Raw genomic sequence first — 16,349 nt, forward strand, 5'->3', positions numbered from 1 at the left:
GGTTATATTTGTGGCTGAACTTATTGCATTTGTAGGAGTTTCCCATTCAGACGTAAAACTTATTTACCACCCAAAGCTAACTTGTGCTAGCCTAGAAATCTAGACGCACCCTAGCGGCAGCAAATCTAATCTGCCCGCGAGTGTCGTCTAGCAACTCTCAATACCCTTCTGAACTGTATTCGCCTAACTCTTGCCGGGCCAATCACATCGTGTATAGAGTCGGCGGGCAGGGCCATAATGATGCCGGCTGAGTTGCGTTTGCGTGCTTCTAGTAAACACAGAAACTGGCGAACGGCGGTCTTTCGAATCAGCTTTGACCGCGACTCTGGAAGGCTTGGAGTTAAGGTTTTCTCTGAGAAAAGGACAAAGAACGGCACTGAAGTCATTCTTAAAAAGGGAAGATGTGTTCAGAGTTTTGCCGACCGGATACGGCGAATGTTTAATCTATCAACAAGCTCTGCTTTACCTTCGTTGCTCTGGTTGGTGTAGCGCTATCCTATCGCGTGCAGAGGGAGTTTGAAAGACAACCGTTTATCCGCCCCTCGGATTGAGCTGTCAATGGTGAGTTTCCAGACCAAACATCTTGATGTGGGTCTGGCTTGTCAGGCTAAACTTGTGCTGCTCTTGGTAGATTGTGTTGGTCATTATAAAAATTATGACCACTCCACATCCACTCCTCTTTAGTAAATCTGGCCCATATTCAGCAAGGACGTATATTAAATAGGTCAAACATGACAGTAAAATACTTATCACTAATGTTACAAAAGGTACCCATCTCAGATAAATGCTTTTCTTTTAAACTTTTAACTCATCAGAAGAATGCAGTTTTCAAAAAAGGATATGAAGCAGTTGAACGGTTTTCAACATTGATAGCAATAAGAAATGTTTCTTGAGCAGCAAATCTGGATCATGGGACTAGGTTTGCAAAGGAGCTGAACATTTCTGGTAAATTCCCAGAAGCTGTCCAAAAGTTTCCAAAAATCCTGGAAAGTTTCCAAAAATTATGGAAAGCTTCTGGAAACTTTGCAACTCTACATGAGACACTGAAGACTGGAGTAATGATGCTGAAAATTCAGCTTTGCCATCACAGGAATAAATTACATTTTATCAACATAGAAAACATTTTATATTCAATGTAATAATAGGGGTGGGTGATATACCAGTAGACATGATTAAATAACCGGTAGAAATTTGTCAACCCTATAAAGATATTGATCTATCGCCTCTATCGCGGTAATGCTCATGCTTCACGGTCATAAAACCTTATTGTTTGGACATTTCAAAGTTATCAAACATTTTGATTTCATAAAAACTTTATTTGAAGCAAAAATAACTATATTGCGATATATATCGTTAATACAATTACTCATATCGTGATATAAGATTTTGGTCATATCTCCCACCCCTAATAATATTTAATATGTTTACTGTTTTGACTCAAATAAATGCAACCTTATTGATTATGAGACTTATTTTTTCAAAAACATAAAAAACCCAAACAGCAATGTCATAAACCATAATTAGAGATTAATTTAAGTGCAATTATTATTTTTAGTATTATTAATTAAAATTATTTTTAGTATTTTTCAGTTTTTGTTCTGTTTTTTACACACATCATCAATCATTTTGATATTTATCGCTTCTCGGCCATAACATGAAAAAAGTGTACTTCCCTTATAAACCTAGATTGGACATTTAGAAAGCCTGAGAAAATAAGTTTTTTTAGACTAAAAAGAGTCAAACGATTCAGACATGAGAAAAGATCAAACTCAGTAATCTTCTCTTTCATACAGCACTGATCCTTCCTAAGGAGGTTCAATCTGGACCACTTGATCAAAACCCTTCAGAAAAGACTCCTCTGGAAATGAAATTCAGCTCAAGTGAATGAGCAACAGACAAAGTGAGCGGGATACTTTTCATTTTAGATTTGAAGGCTTTCTGTTCAAAGGGCGAGGAGAGAATGGGAACATTCGATGAAGAAAGTGCTTCATGAGCAGAACCACACTATCATTCTTGAATTTGACAACCGTGTGTTGATGGCATTTCTCAGCTTACAAAAGACACAAAAGGAGCACTCGTGCCACGTGTCAACCATTCCTTAACTATCACGCACCATATCAACCTGCTGCTAGCTCACCTGTTCATTGCGATTATGCAACCATTTCAGTTTCCACAAAAATCACTTTAGAAATAACAGTTTTAGGTGTATAGTAGAGATGCACAATATATCTGTACCATATTGATAATCAGGTAATATTAGGTTTATTTAATGTCTTTATCTAACCCATCATCTGCTGGCCATTGGCTAAACCTGATTCTTCAATCGAGGCTGGGACACAAATGGCATTATGCCACTCGCTAATCTGTGATGGTCTTATTTCTTCCAACCTCCGACCCCAAAACATTCTGTAGAAAGCCTTTGGAGATCACATTACTGCATCCACATTTTGACAGCAATTTCCAGAGAAGCTTTTAGGTTCTTGAATGAGCTTGAATGAATCGTGCAATACTGAACACATTTTGAGGCACATTCAAAACGATCTATGTCAACTTGAGAACCAAAGGGCCTAATCTAATAATCAGATGCACCAACTAGAGTGTTTCATCTAAGATGCCCAAAGTGCGGTGTCGCAGTGCTAAAACTGATCTGAAGTGGCAACTCTATCAGCTCACAAGCACAAAAACCTCCAGAGAAATTTCTCCGCAGTTCAGAGAGAAAACATCTCAATCCCCACCGCCTTCTATAGTGACTGGGGCAGAACTACAAAAGAAAGAAGGAATTAATCAGGATTAAAAATATAATCCGTGAACGTGGCCTTCAATGTGTGTTTTAGCCTCTAAAAAAGGGACACGACACCACAGCCATGCGTGTTGAAAGTCCATATTTCAGGCCTCTGTACACAATCCTGATTGTGCAAAATGCTAGGACAGATCAATACGCAAGTGTTGCGCTTGTGCGATGAAACCACAAGAGAAGTTAGTGTTACAGCAGAAGTGTTATCAAAAAGCACTGTCCATCAAACAGAAGCTGTTTAAGCAGACAGGAAAACACTAGTACGAGCCCGTAAAAAGTGATTTTCTTAATATTTTTGTCTTGTTTCCAGTCTAAATATCTAAAATTCTTAAAACAAGATGCATTAACTAGATAAGTAAAATGATATTTTTAATTTTTCTTTCTTGGCGTCTGGGGGGTGGTTAAATTTTTTCTGTCCCAAAACTTTATTTTGATTTTATCTTATGCCATTTTACTTAGGCTATCAAGTAAAAGCCTCTTGGTTTAAATATTTTTAGATATTTGGACTGGAAACAAGACACAAGTTGATGTCATTAAATAAGAAAAGCATTTTTTTGCAGTGTAATGATACATTTTTAATTCTTACACACATAAAAACTGTGTCAAAATCATACCTTTAGGCTGTCGCGGCAGAACCCTTAAAAGATTGTATTTCTAAAGGTCCTATTTTGACACATTTTTTTCTGTGTGTAATAATAAGCAAAATAAATAATAATAATGAAGCATTATTACTTCGACTTCGACTTAGTACTTAACAACAAAATGCTATACTTTTTCAAAATGAAACTAAATATGCACAACTACCATTCATTAAAGAAATAAGAAAAACTTCTGCGACTTGGCCAACTTCATTGGTCAATGAAATATGTTTACAGCCGTGACATTACTAAAACTCACCCGAGAACCCAGAGAAAAAACAATGAACTGAGACATTATATTGATGTATGTATAAACATATATATATACTGAGAGAGTGAGATTTGAATGTCTGTCATAAATCACATCTAACAGTCAGTCTCAGGTTCTCTCTCAGATCTGACAAAGAAATCACTCAGTGGTCGTTCTCATTGGTCTAATGCTTGGTCAAAACACAACCTCATTTCAATGAAAGGTATTTCTATTGTCCAAAATAATCTTTAGACTCTCAAGGGGATGTCTGGCCATAAATTATGAATTTGGCTGGAGTGACTGCCAGGCCATAAGGCTAGTGACAGCTCTATTCAATAACACATTAAACAGAACATATTGTCAATAAACAATAGTTTTCTGATAGGAATAATTTAATTTTTACACATTGTTGTTCCTATTTATATGAAAACGACGAAAATCAGTTAAAGTGCTTATATAAAACAACAGTAAATCTCGTGTCTGTCTACCTATAGGCGGATTACGTATATGTGTTGTTTTTAATTTCATTTGACGTGCACATCCTCGGGGTTTGTTATGTTATATGAATCTCACTGACAGCTCGGCTGTCGTCCTATACAGTTCAATTCAAACGCTGGCACGCGCCAAGTCCGCATCATTTTCCCCAGTCAAAACATACGAGAGGCAAGAGCAGTTTAAAGCCCCCAAAACTTAAAAGTGATCCAAAACCAGGGATGTTTTTGTCGTCGCCGAGGGAAAGCGGACTGAGATGCGGTCAGTACGGTTGTTGATGCAAATACATTGTAACGCTGTAACACTTTGGGGTTGTACTTAAAGAAACGTACCTGGCTTGGTATATCCGTCACGATAGACGATTACTGGGCTACACAGGAACTCTTCGTAGTCGAGGACTAACACACAGACGTGCCATTCGCTTAAGCTGCTCCATTCACCGCTTTAAAATGCGACACTGTGCACGTCTCGACGCAGCGCTCGCCACAACTGTATCACATCGACAGCTCGTCACCTTCACTGGGTTGCCAGATGCTCGTCGCTTCACACAGATACCTTTATCAGTTCACGGTCTCAAACAACCACGACCTGAATGTCGGTGGATTATACGGATATTATGATTTGACATGGATTATTTTAAATATTACGTTCCTGAGCGGAAATCTCCTCTGACCGACTCACATACAACCGTCCATCGTGAGGAGCTTTTATCTCACAGGCAACACGATCACTGGATCACCGTCGAAAGAAAAAAATGAAAAGCAACCGTCTGATTGGCCTATAATCAGTTTGACGTGAGCGTGTTGACGTCTGCTATAGGTTAATGCACGCAGCTTGCGTTAACCCCGCCCTCTTTGGTTGTGTTTCGCAAGGGAGCACCGTGGAGCCGCGGGGTTCTTAAAGGGGAAGCGCATATGAAAAGGGATATGTGGTAATAAACTAAATACTGCGGCTTACTTAATTTAAAACTAAAATAACATGGAAATATAATGGAAAATCCGTATTTCAATAAATATGATCAGACTATGATTGCACCACACAGGCTTAAATACATTGAAATAATGGTACCACATTATTTTAGTGTTCAATTCTTGCTATTAGTTGCTTATTAGCATGCACATTACTTACAAATTACATACTTGTAATACATATTGGTACTTATAAAGCACATGATTGTTTGTATTATTGTATACTTTTACTTGTTATTCATTTTTTGTTATTTTTTCCCTTTTCCATTGTTGCACTTTGAGATTCTTCACAATGAAAAGTGTTATAAATAAAATCTATTATTATTATTATTTATTATTACATATTAATGGCTTATTCTGCGCGACCTTATTCTCCTGAGCACCACCATATTTGCAAGACATCATAATTCCTATTTCTGTGCCATTTTCCAAGTTGGAAGTCCGGCTTCGGGTGACATTCTACTCCACTGTATAATTCCAGCTGTCCTTTGTAGAAATTTGGAAATTGCGAGGAACACATGCAGCCGTTACTGGCAAAATAAGCATCATGCAGAATAAGTTGCATTTGACAGCCATTACTGCACTAATAGACCATAACATGAAAACAGAGCACTCAGCTTCTCCAGAGCCAAGATATTTTGAGGCCCTAAAAGCTCCCATCACCATATTTCCTCAGCCCGTGTTTCATGTTTCTTACTAATGCTGTGGTCAAATGCACTGTGGAGCTGACATTCTTTAAGAGGGCTTTTTTTTTTTTTTACATATTCAGCAAACCTTTGTACCAACCCTTGAATACAGAAAAATAAATCAGAATTTTTTTAATGCTGCAACTGACAAGTCTTTTATTTGAATTATATTATATTCAGTATATATATATATATATATATATATATATATATATATATATATATATATATATATATATATATATATATATATATATATATACTAAATATAATATAATTCAAATAAAAGATTTGGTACAAAGGTTTGTAGAATATGTTAAAAAAAGCCCTCTTTTATTATTATTATTATTATTATTATTATTATTATTATTATTATTATTATTATTATTATTATTAAAGTATGGACAGCACTTCAAGCTGGATCATAGTGCATTGTGAGTCTTTTTCCTCGTTTCCCTTTAAAATCGATGTTCTTGCGGCATTAAGCTTAGTTAACTCAAATATCCAAATTGTACAACTTCACATATCAAGTTGACTAAACCTAACATTTTAAGGCAGCACCAACACTTACTTTTTAAGTTGTGTACCTGTGAATGTAAATTATATCTTTGGTAAACCCAGCAAGAACTTGGTCACACTGTAAAATAAATTCAGGTCTCCAATTGAACATTTTCTAGTGACTGATCACATAATTTTTTTTTTTTTTTAGAAAATGTTAAATTGGAGAGGACTCGTAAACTCGTATCCAAAAAGCATAGATAATTATAACCCAAAACTTGGAATTCACAAGCTTTATTATGATTTTTCCATATGTTCACTTCAGTAGGAAGCTCTCAACAGTTCGGGGTTTTGTGAAAAAATTATTCTCTCCATCCTTTTCAGTGAGATTACAATCAAACAAAAGTCGCATTCCCTCTGGGGGCCGTTTTTCCTGGTGTATAGCTCCGGCTATTCAAATATCATCTGTGAAAGATGACAAAAATATGACCGACTATGTAATGACTAACAAGCAGGTGGGTCAGACATGGCATCTTTAACAATATGTCCCCGGAGAGTGGAATGGATGGTGCTGAGAAAGCAAACCAAAGTGTGGGAACAGATGGGTCCTGAGAGAATGGCAGGAAATCACAGCCTGTGTGGTGCAACATAGTGTGTCTCCGTATGGGCCTGTTCAAATCGGCAGTGGGACAGGCTCCGGGGCAGAAGAAAAGGGCCACCCCCGAGTGTGAACTCATCTGTGCATTTTGCTTCATGTGGTTGCTTGCATAAACACACACAGCTACGATGGTATGAAACTGCGCCCTGGAGAAAGACACTGAACCCCTGGATGTTCAAGTGGGATGTACTCTGTCATTTGTATGAACTGAAAACTGAAAGCTGCCTTAAACGTAAAAGCATTTCCTAAATAAACATCAAAGAAAAAAAGTAAAAAAAAAAGATTAGGACGATTGAAGAAATACACAGATACATATATGGCTTGCAGTCAATTACCACAGAAACTAATTAAATAATTTGAATAATATATTAAATTTTTAAATAAAAACAAAACAAAAAACAAACATACAGTATTTTCTATGGTTATTGACATCATGCAACAATGCAATTCTCATTGGTGGTAACCAAGTTTCACTACCATTATACCAATTAAATGAAAATCAATGGGAACCAAAACTGTTTGGCTACATTCTGCAAAATATCTCTTTATTTGAAACGTCATAAGGGCGAGTAAATAATGACCAAATTAAAATTTTTGGGTGTACCATCCCTCTAAAAAAAGTATTAATTAATTTATCTTTTAAGACATTTAGTAGGCTATTCATCTTGTGGCCCCCTTGACATATTGTTCAGCCCCCTGGTTGAGAACCACTGGTTTAAAGAGACAGTTCACCTACAAAGGAAAATTCTGCCATTATTTACTCACCCTCATGTCGTTCAAACCTGCATGACTTTCTTTCTTCTGTGAAACACAAAAGAAGATATTATGTTTATAAAGTGAAAGTCAATGTGGTCTGTCATTTTGGACCCCACTGACTTTTATTGTGCAAGGGTAAAACATACTGGAAAATAAAGTGTTCAATTAAATGTTTTCATCGGTCAAACATGAATCAATTAAGTTGTTGTCAATTAATCAATTAATCATTTGTTCATGTAACAAAACACAATGGAATGAATACATTTTAAGTGATTTAATTAAGTAGTGTTAAAGGTGAATTTGAAATATATATATAATACTGAACTAGCTAGTCATGACATGAGTTGATTTAGTCCACAGCCTAAGCAAATGCTCCACTCTTCTGCACAATCTCTGCACAACCCACTGTAATTTAATGGGGTGGTTGCATGCAATATCACTTATTTAACTTTAGTTAGTGTGTAATGTTGCCGCTTGAGCATAAACAGTATCTGCAAAGTTACAGCGCTGAAAGTTCAATGCAAACAGAGATATTGTCTTTTAAAGTTACGGCAGTTTATTGCCTACAAAACCGGCCGGTTTGGACTACAACGAGCTTCTTCCTGGGTTGGTGACATCATAAACCCTCGCTAGTCTCCGCAGATGTGACTTTGGCCCGTAATGATAAGGGGCGTGGCGTTTCCAGGACAACCTGTGCTTGACACTTCAGCCAATAAAAATACAGGAAACTACATTTGGCCATCTAACCGATCTAAGACCATTGCGTTTTTCAGAGGGATGGGCTTCAGAGAAGCAGGAAGCAGACGAGACGTTCAAAGGACAGTGGAGACAGCGGTGTGGAATAAAGGTCAAATATAAGGAAAATATGGCATAAAAAAACTGTATTAAGACACGTTATACCGCGCCCCATAAACACAACCAAGTCTAGAAAAAAACACGGAACCACCCCTTTAAATAGTTATAATAATTCCAACATAATTGAACATTAAACACTGTTAAATATAATTAAGTCTCCCATTTCTCATTTTGGACAAAAATACATAAAATAACACTTTTACATATAAAAGAGCATTTTCTCTCTCTTGATTAAGCCATATAGAAACTAACAAGCACCGCCCAGTTTCAGTTAATGCAGGACAAATCATTCATGTAAACTCAACACAAAAGAATTATGTAAACTTCAATTTGACTTATTTAAGTGGATTCAACACAATCAAATTAAGTTAGGACAAAATGTACAGCAGTTGTGTTGCTTTAGCTCATTTAAAGGTCCTGTTCTTCGCTATTCCATCTTTCAAACTTTAGTTAGCGTGTAATGTTGCTGTTAGAGCAAAAATAATACCTGTAAAATTATAAAGCTCAAAGTTCAATGCCAAGCGAGATATTTTATTTAACAGAAGTTCCCTTTCAAAGCCTATACAGCGAACGGCCGGTTTGGACTACAGCCCTGCACTTCCTTCAGGACTGACGTCACTAAAACCGTTTGTTGACTAACCCTCCGCCCACAAGAACACGCAAAAAACGGAACGTGGTCTTGTTGCTCTCCCACGTGGAGAAGAGCGCGCATTCAACGCTTGCATCTCCCCGTTATGGTAAGAGGCAGGACCTTTCCGGGCAAAGTGCGCTAAGCTGCTGTCCAATCACAACACGGGAAGCGCTGGCCCAATCAGAACTCGTTACGTGTTTCTGAAGGAGGGACTTCATAGAACAAGGAAATCATCATCAGGCCGTTTTTTAGGACAGAGGAAACAGCGCTGCACAGATAAGTAAATTGTGTGAAAAATACTGTTTTTTTACACGCGAAACATGAACTCATGTTATATTGCACACTGAAAACATAATCAAAGCTTCGAAAACATGCGAAGAACGGGACCTTTAAATTAAGCACTTTAAACAAGTACCAAAAAAAAATAAAAAATCAGTGCTACAAAATATTCTACAAAATATCTTCTTTATGTTCCACAGAAATAAACAAATAAAGTCACACAAAGTTTGGAACAACATGAAGGTCAATAAATGACAGATTTTTTATTTTTCTAACGTGAACTATCGCTTTAATTTCCAGTACCTCACCCAAAACTGAAAATTCTGTTATTTATGTATTGCAAAGGGAACTTCAACTAAGTAGAAATAACTCAACCTTTTACTGGCCAAGTAAAAATTACTTATTTTTTGTGTTAATTTTACTTAACTTAGTTAAGTAGAGTTTACTTAATTCCATATATGAAATTTACTTTAAATTAAGTAAATTAAGTAAATCTTAAGTAAAAAATCATACTTAAAAAAAGTGTATTTTAAAAAAAAAAATTAATTTAATTTAATTAAATTAATAACAAAAAGTTGTTCCAAATATGTACACAAACTCTTTGATATGTGCACAAAGGAAGATATTTGGAAGAATGTTAATATAACCAAGCAGATCTCGGCCCCCACATTGACTAGCATAGTTTATTTTCCCCTATACTGCGGTAGTCAATCTGCTGGTAACAAACGTTCTCTCAACTATCTTCTTTTGTGTACAGCACAACAATTAAATTTATATAGCTTTGGAAAAACTCAAGGGTGAGTAAATGATGACATAATTTTTGGGTAAACCATCCCTTTAAAAAGTTTTTGAGCTCCATTTAAATTTTCTGAATTGACCCTAAACTCTTAAATACTGTGCTAACTGTTGTCAGAGAAACAAAATCACTGACTGCAGCTCAAGAAGATGATTCAGCAGTGGTTGGAAACCCCAGATCCTCAGTCATACCAGTGAACAAATTTAAAAGCACAAGCAAACAACCTCATAATTAAAGCCATTCGGCTGCCCATCGAGGTCTCCAAAAGCAGGTTTGATGCAATAACAAAACTCTCATTCACCAAGTTGGCTCTCATTTACCAAGAAGAATTAAAAGAAAAGGATCATGTGTCTGCAGACAGTTAGCTTCAGGTTAGCGACAACACTTTATTGGAAACACATGTTGCGAGAAACCACAAAACTTGAAGTATTTGGAAGTACATTAGGATACAAGAGTTAGAATACAAAAGTCTTTGATTATTTGTGATGTGCCCTGTAATTTCTGAAACAAAAGATGGATGGATGAATGTGCATGCGTGAGCTTTCTGTCCTCATCCTCCTCTCCTGCAATCAAATTCTTAATCAGTCACACAGTGTCTGGCTTGATTAGGTAAAAGCCTTCAAGCTCTGCCAAAAACAGAAGATTGGGGGACAAAGGGGAGGGTGATGAAGTGCTTGGCCCAGATAACTCGCCTGTTCATACTCAAGGGTATAGCACAAGAATAAAAATAAAACAGCTCTCTTTTTTTATACACCATCAATTATTTGATTAAACCGTCGAACTTTCTGAGAGAGCAGAACAGCCAGAGAATTTTAAATGTGCGTGGACACCATACCGATTTGTCTTTGAACATTTATTTGCAAATCTGTGATCATTAATAGTTACTCCAAATTCTGCTTTAACTGCTTCCACTTTTCTGTGAAGGCATTCCAGTAGACGCTGGAACACGGATGCTGGGATTTGCTCCCATTCAGACACAAAAATATCAGTGAGGTCAGCCTCTGATGTTGGGCGACGGGGTCTGGCTCGCAGTCTGCATTTCAATTAATCCCAGCAGTGCCTAATAGGCTAGGCTCAAGTGTTTCCTCCAGATTCTGCACAATTCATTCACACGTTTGTTTGAATATGTTAAGCTTTGTGTTGAAATGAAAGTTAAGCCTAATGTTTCATTATCCTTCCCACAATAAAACGACTCCAGTATATTTACAATGTATTGTATATGAAAATATACATCATTATTGATGCATAAGTCATTATAAATAAAATACACTAAAAGTTTGGGGTCGGTACAAGGTTTTTAAATATGTTTGAAAGTCTGTCTGTAATTATTACAATAAGTGGTTTATATTTTAAAATGTAATTTATATCTATTTTGTTGGAAACTATGATAAACTTTTTTTTATTTGATAAAAAAAACAGTATTTATTTGACATACAAATCTTTTGATTGCATCCTTTAATAAAAGTATTATTTTTAGTGCTGTCAACTCGATAAATCCTGATTAATTGCATTCAAAATAAAAGTTCATCTTAACAATATATTTAAGAAATGGTTATATTTATATATAAAATATTAATATAATATAAATTAAGTTAAAATAAAGTATATACATGCAAATATGTCTTAAACATATACATGATGAGTGTGAATTTATCTATACATAATTAGTACACATGACTTTTTATTTCCGATGTGATTAACCGTAATTAATCCCCCCCCCCCCCCCCCCCCAAAAAAAAAGCTGGGTTGAAAATGGACAAACCCAGTGAATGAGCAGTTTTAAACCCAGCTGTTGGGTTAAATGTTTGCCCAATGTGCTGGAAAGTTTTATCACTCCTTAATAATTTTCATTTATTAAACATATTAATAATTATTTTCCAACATAATTTTGGTTCATTTTAAGCAAGCAAAACAATGACTGTAGAGTTCAATACCGTCCAACAATTGTAGAGTTAAATAAAACTCCCAAAGAGGTTGGGCAAACATTTAACCCAACCACTGGTTGAAAACATCCCATTTACTGGGTTAAAACAACCCAATTGCTGGATTTGTCCATTTCATTTTCAATGTTAGGGTTGTTTTTAACCCGGAATTGTGTGAGTGTATAAATACATTAATAAAGATAATAAACATGTTATTACAGACCAGGCATAATTGCAATATACACTCTAAAATGCTGGGCTGTTTTAACTCAATGCTGGGTCAAATATGGACTAATCCATCCAGCAATTGGGTTGTTTTAACCCAGCGATTGGGTTGAATATTTGCTTAAGACAACCCAATTGCTGGGTTAAAACAACCCAACTGCTGAGTTAGTCTATATTTGACCCAACATTGGGTTGTTTTTTACACAGAATGTTTTAGAGTGTAACTAAAAAGGCTGTCCACATACTTTTGGTAATGTAGAAGCCAAAGAAAGAATAATGTGCTGCCTTGCTGCTATAGTGTTCCATAAGCACTTACCCTAGTTTATAAAAAAAACAAAACACAATTTAGCAGTGGCATCCAGCTGTCCTGACTGTAAGCTAGTCTTCAGAATGTGTATAGCTCAGTTGTGGATGTTTTATGCACTGAATTAGCAGGCTTGTCCCCATAGTTTAATTGAGGTGAATCAGGCTTGGCAGGGAGCCTGGTCTGATTTTTTACTAAGCTGATTTTCATTGGCCACTGTTTAGGGTTATGATCCTGAGGCAGATGGTACTGTACATCAAGCGGGATTTAGAGGTAAAGCAATCTAGCCATACAGTCACAATAAATACAATCAGGCTTCTGTTGCATACCACATGCCATGAGTGAGAGCTGTTCATCCTCAGCACCAGACGTCTCTTCGCTTTAGCCATTCGTTCACAATCACCCGAATTCTGATCAGCAACACCTGCACCAGCTCATCAATGCCTCACTATTAAAGCATCACTCCACAGTACATTTGTTTGGTCTAGTTGTTACTGAGCTGCTTTTAATTCGATAAGATATCAAATATATAGCTGATCAATAACCACTAATATCTATAATATTTTTCTCCTATATTTTATGCCAATTTTATGATTGGTTTATGTACTTCAAACACTTGTGCATTAAGTATCCATTGATTTTATATAAAGTAAAAATTATAACATTAATTTTATTTATATTAATAAAAAATGCAGTAAAAAACGTACAGTGAAATATTATTCTGATGTAAATCAGCTGTTCTCTTTAATATATAAAAAAGTGCAATTTATTTCTGTGATCAAAGCTGAATTTATCATCATTACTCCAGCCTTCAGTATCACTAATCATTCTCATGAGGATTTGATGCTCAATAAACATTTATGATTATTATCAGTGTTTAAAAGTTTTGCTGCTCATGGTGCTGCTTCATTTTTGTGGAAACAACCATATCATTCAAACATTTGTGATAAAATTTAAAAAGAGAGAAATTATTACTTTTATTTATCAGACATGGATTCTATTGATCACAAGTGATATTTTTAATATTACAAAAGATAATAATTAATTTAATAAATGCAAAGAATTGCTGTCCATTGAACTTTCTATTCATCAAAGGATCCTGAAAAATAAAATGTAGGCCTATCATGGTTTCCACAACATTTTTAAGCAACACAACTGTTTTCATTTTTTTTTTTTTTTGGATAATTATCATAAATGTTTCTTGATTAAAAAATCCTCATATGAGAATGATTAGTGAAGGATCATGTGACCTTTGAAGTCTAGAATAATAATGGTAAATTTAGCTGTCAGTTTCCATGTAAATACAGTTGCCCGTGACTTTAAGAAGCGCGCTATCAAACGAGTTTAGAGAAAGCTGTTTTTAGCGTCCCTGTTAACTTACCCGCCGCTGCGCAGGGAACGCCGGTTCGAATCCCGCTCAGAGCGGGTCGACTAGGATCGGTGAGACCCAGTAAAAATCCGGGGGACGAAAATACATTTTATTAAAAGTCTAATCTACGCCCATGCACACACCTGTCACGGAGACTCGCGAGATCAAAACCATCAAAACTTGAGAGGAAAAACAGAACCGTCAGCTGGTTCTCCTGTCATGAGTTTTGTTTTACGGGGAGAAAAACAAAGGAGAAAAAATAATATGGGTGATGATCTTTATCAATACTGAGCCAAGAGAACCACGCAACAGCCGTTTTGGGAAACTAGCTTGCTCTCATTGACAGCCGTGGGTATCACGTCAGAGGCAGCCTGATCAAGAGTTATAAATATAAAACATATGATTTTTGGGATCGTAGAGATGTAACAGAGCTGTGTGTGTAAACCTCACTCCCCTGATCTCAAGAGGTGCTGTAGCGACTGACAGAAGAGGCTGCAGTCTTTCGTCTCCTTGTTAGCGCACATGACTCCTGCCCCGGAGGCCGTGGTTCGAGTCCCGCTTGGTGTGGGGCAGTAAAGACTGGTAATACGGGCTCCGATGCGATCTGGAGCAATAAAATAATCATAATAGCACCATACAATTGAGGATTTGGCCCACGCCCCTCGATCACGGGGGGTGCAAATCAGGCTCAAAATCAATAACTGTGTGCCAAGCCTTGCCTGACCACCTACCTGTGATACTCAACATTTGTGATCTGGTCTTCTATCCTCGTCAGTCTTCAGCCATCCAGTTTGCTTCAGTCTGTACCTACAAAGATAAGAATGGTTGTTTACAGCTAAGTGTTTGCTGCTGATATGAACTCACCTGCTTGCATCGCTTGTTTCCTGCTCTTATCTGCAAATAAACATCCTTGGTGGAGGTTACCTTTGTACTGTATTCTTCTGTTTGCTGACGACATGGATGTTGTGTCATTAGGGCTTACTTACAACGTTTAACAGCTGGAATTATTTGGTCAGGGTCATTAGGTTGGCTTGTGCTTTTTTTAATATGGAGTAAAGTTGGTTAAAGAAACAAGGTCACTTGAAATTTTTGTAGGCTATAGCTCAAACAGTAGAGCATGGTGCTAGGCTGCACTAAATTGATCAAAAGTGACAGCAAAGACATTAATAATGTTACAAAAGACTTATATTTCAAACAAACTGCAGTTCGTTTGAACTTTCTATTCATCAAAGAATTATGAAAAAAATGAATGCTTAAGAAATGTTTCTTGAGCAGCAAATCATCATATTAGAAGGATTTCTGAAGGATCATGTGACACTGAAGACTGGAGTAATGATGCTGAAAATTCAGCTTTGATCACAGGAATAAATTACACTTGAAAATATTCACATTCAAATAGAAAATAGTTATTTTAAACTGCAATTATAATTCACAATATTACAGTTGAACTGTAACATAAAATGCAGTGTGAGCATAAAGATTTAATGCAAAAACATTAAAGCAATCTTACCAAATTATCTAATCTAAATTGAACTTTTGAACAGCAGTGTTAGTAGACATATGCTATAGTAAGAGAGTTGATGTTTAGATATCTGTGCTAGTGGTGCCAAATTACAATTTACATGGAGTGAGACGATCCTCAACAGCCTGGACTCTCATTATTGATTTTGCAGATGTTAAAAAAGAGCCCAAATTCCTTTAAAGTCGTCTCACTGACCACCACTGTATAATTCACAAACTATGCAACTGCAAAGCAAAGACAGCCTATTAGTTCAACACGGACACAAATGAAGCTCAACACTTTACACAAAGCCATAACCTTGACATATACAGTCTTGTTCAAAATAATAGCAGTACAATGTGACTAACCAGAATAATCAAGGTTTTTAGTATATTTTTTATTGCTACGTGGCAAACAAGTTACCAGTAGGTTCAGTAGATTCTCAGAAAACAAATGAGACCCAGCATTCATGATATGCACGCTCTTAAAGGCTGTGCAATTGGGCAATTAGTTGAAAGGGGTGTGTTCAAAAAAATAGCAGTGTCTACCTTTGACTGTACAAACTCAAAACTATTTTTTACAAACATTTTTTTTTTCTGGGATTTAGCAATCCTGTGAATCACTAAACTAATATTTAGTTGTATGACCACAGTTTTTTAAAACTGCTTGACATCTGTGTGGCATGGAGTCAACCAACTTGTGGCACCTCTCAGCTGTTATTCCACTC

The 16,349-nt window shown here is 36.3% G+C and overlaps 1 protein-coding gene across 2 annotated transcripts in view; it reads right to left on the reverse strand.

Moving 5' to 3' along the window:
* The window catches only part of tpst1 (tyrosylprotein sulfotransferase 1), a 69,315-nt gene extending 64,416 nt beyond the window's left edge, over positions 1-4,899 (reverse strand). The window contains exon 1 of one of the 2 annotated variants that reach the window (XM_067451245.1): positions 4,507-4,899. The gene's annotated coding sequence lies outside the window, so the exon portion shown is untranslated. The remainder of the gene's footprint in view (positions 1-4,506) is intronic. The other variant, XM_067451246.1, reaches the window with a different exon arrangement.
* Between the last annotated feature and the right edge of the window lie 11,450 nt (positions 4,900-16,349).

The sequence above is a fragment of the Pseudorasbora parva genome, chromosome 8 (assembly GCF_024679245.1).
Source record: "Pseudorasbora parva isolate DD20220531a chromosome 8, ASM2467924v1, whole genome shotgun sequence".
Lineage (NCBI taxonomy): Eukaryota > Metazoa > Chordata > Actinopteri > Cypriniformes > Gobionidae > Pseudorasbora > Pseudorasbora parva.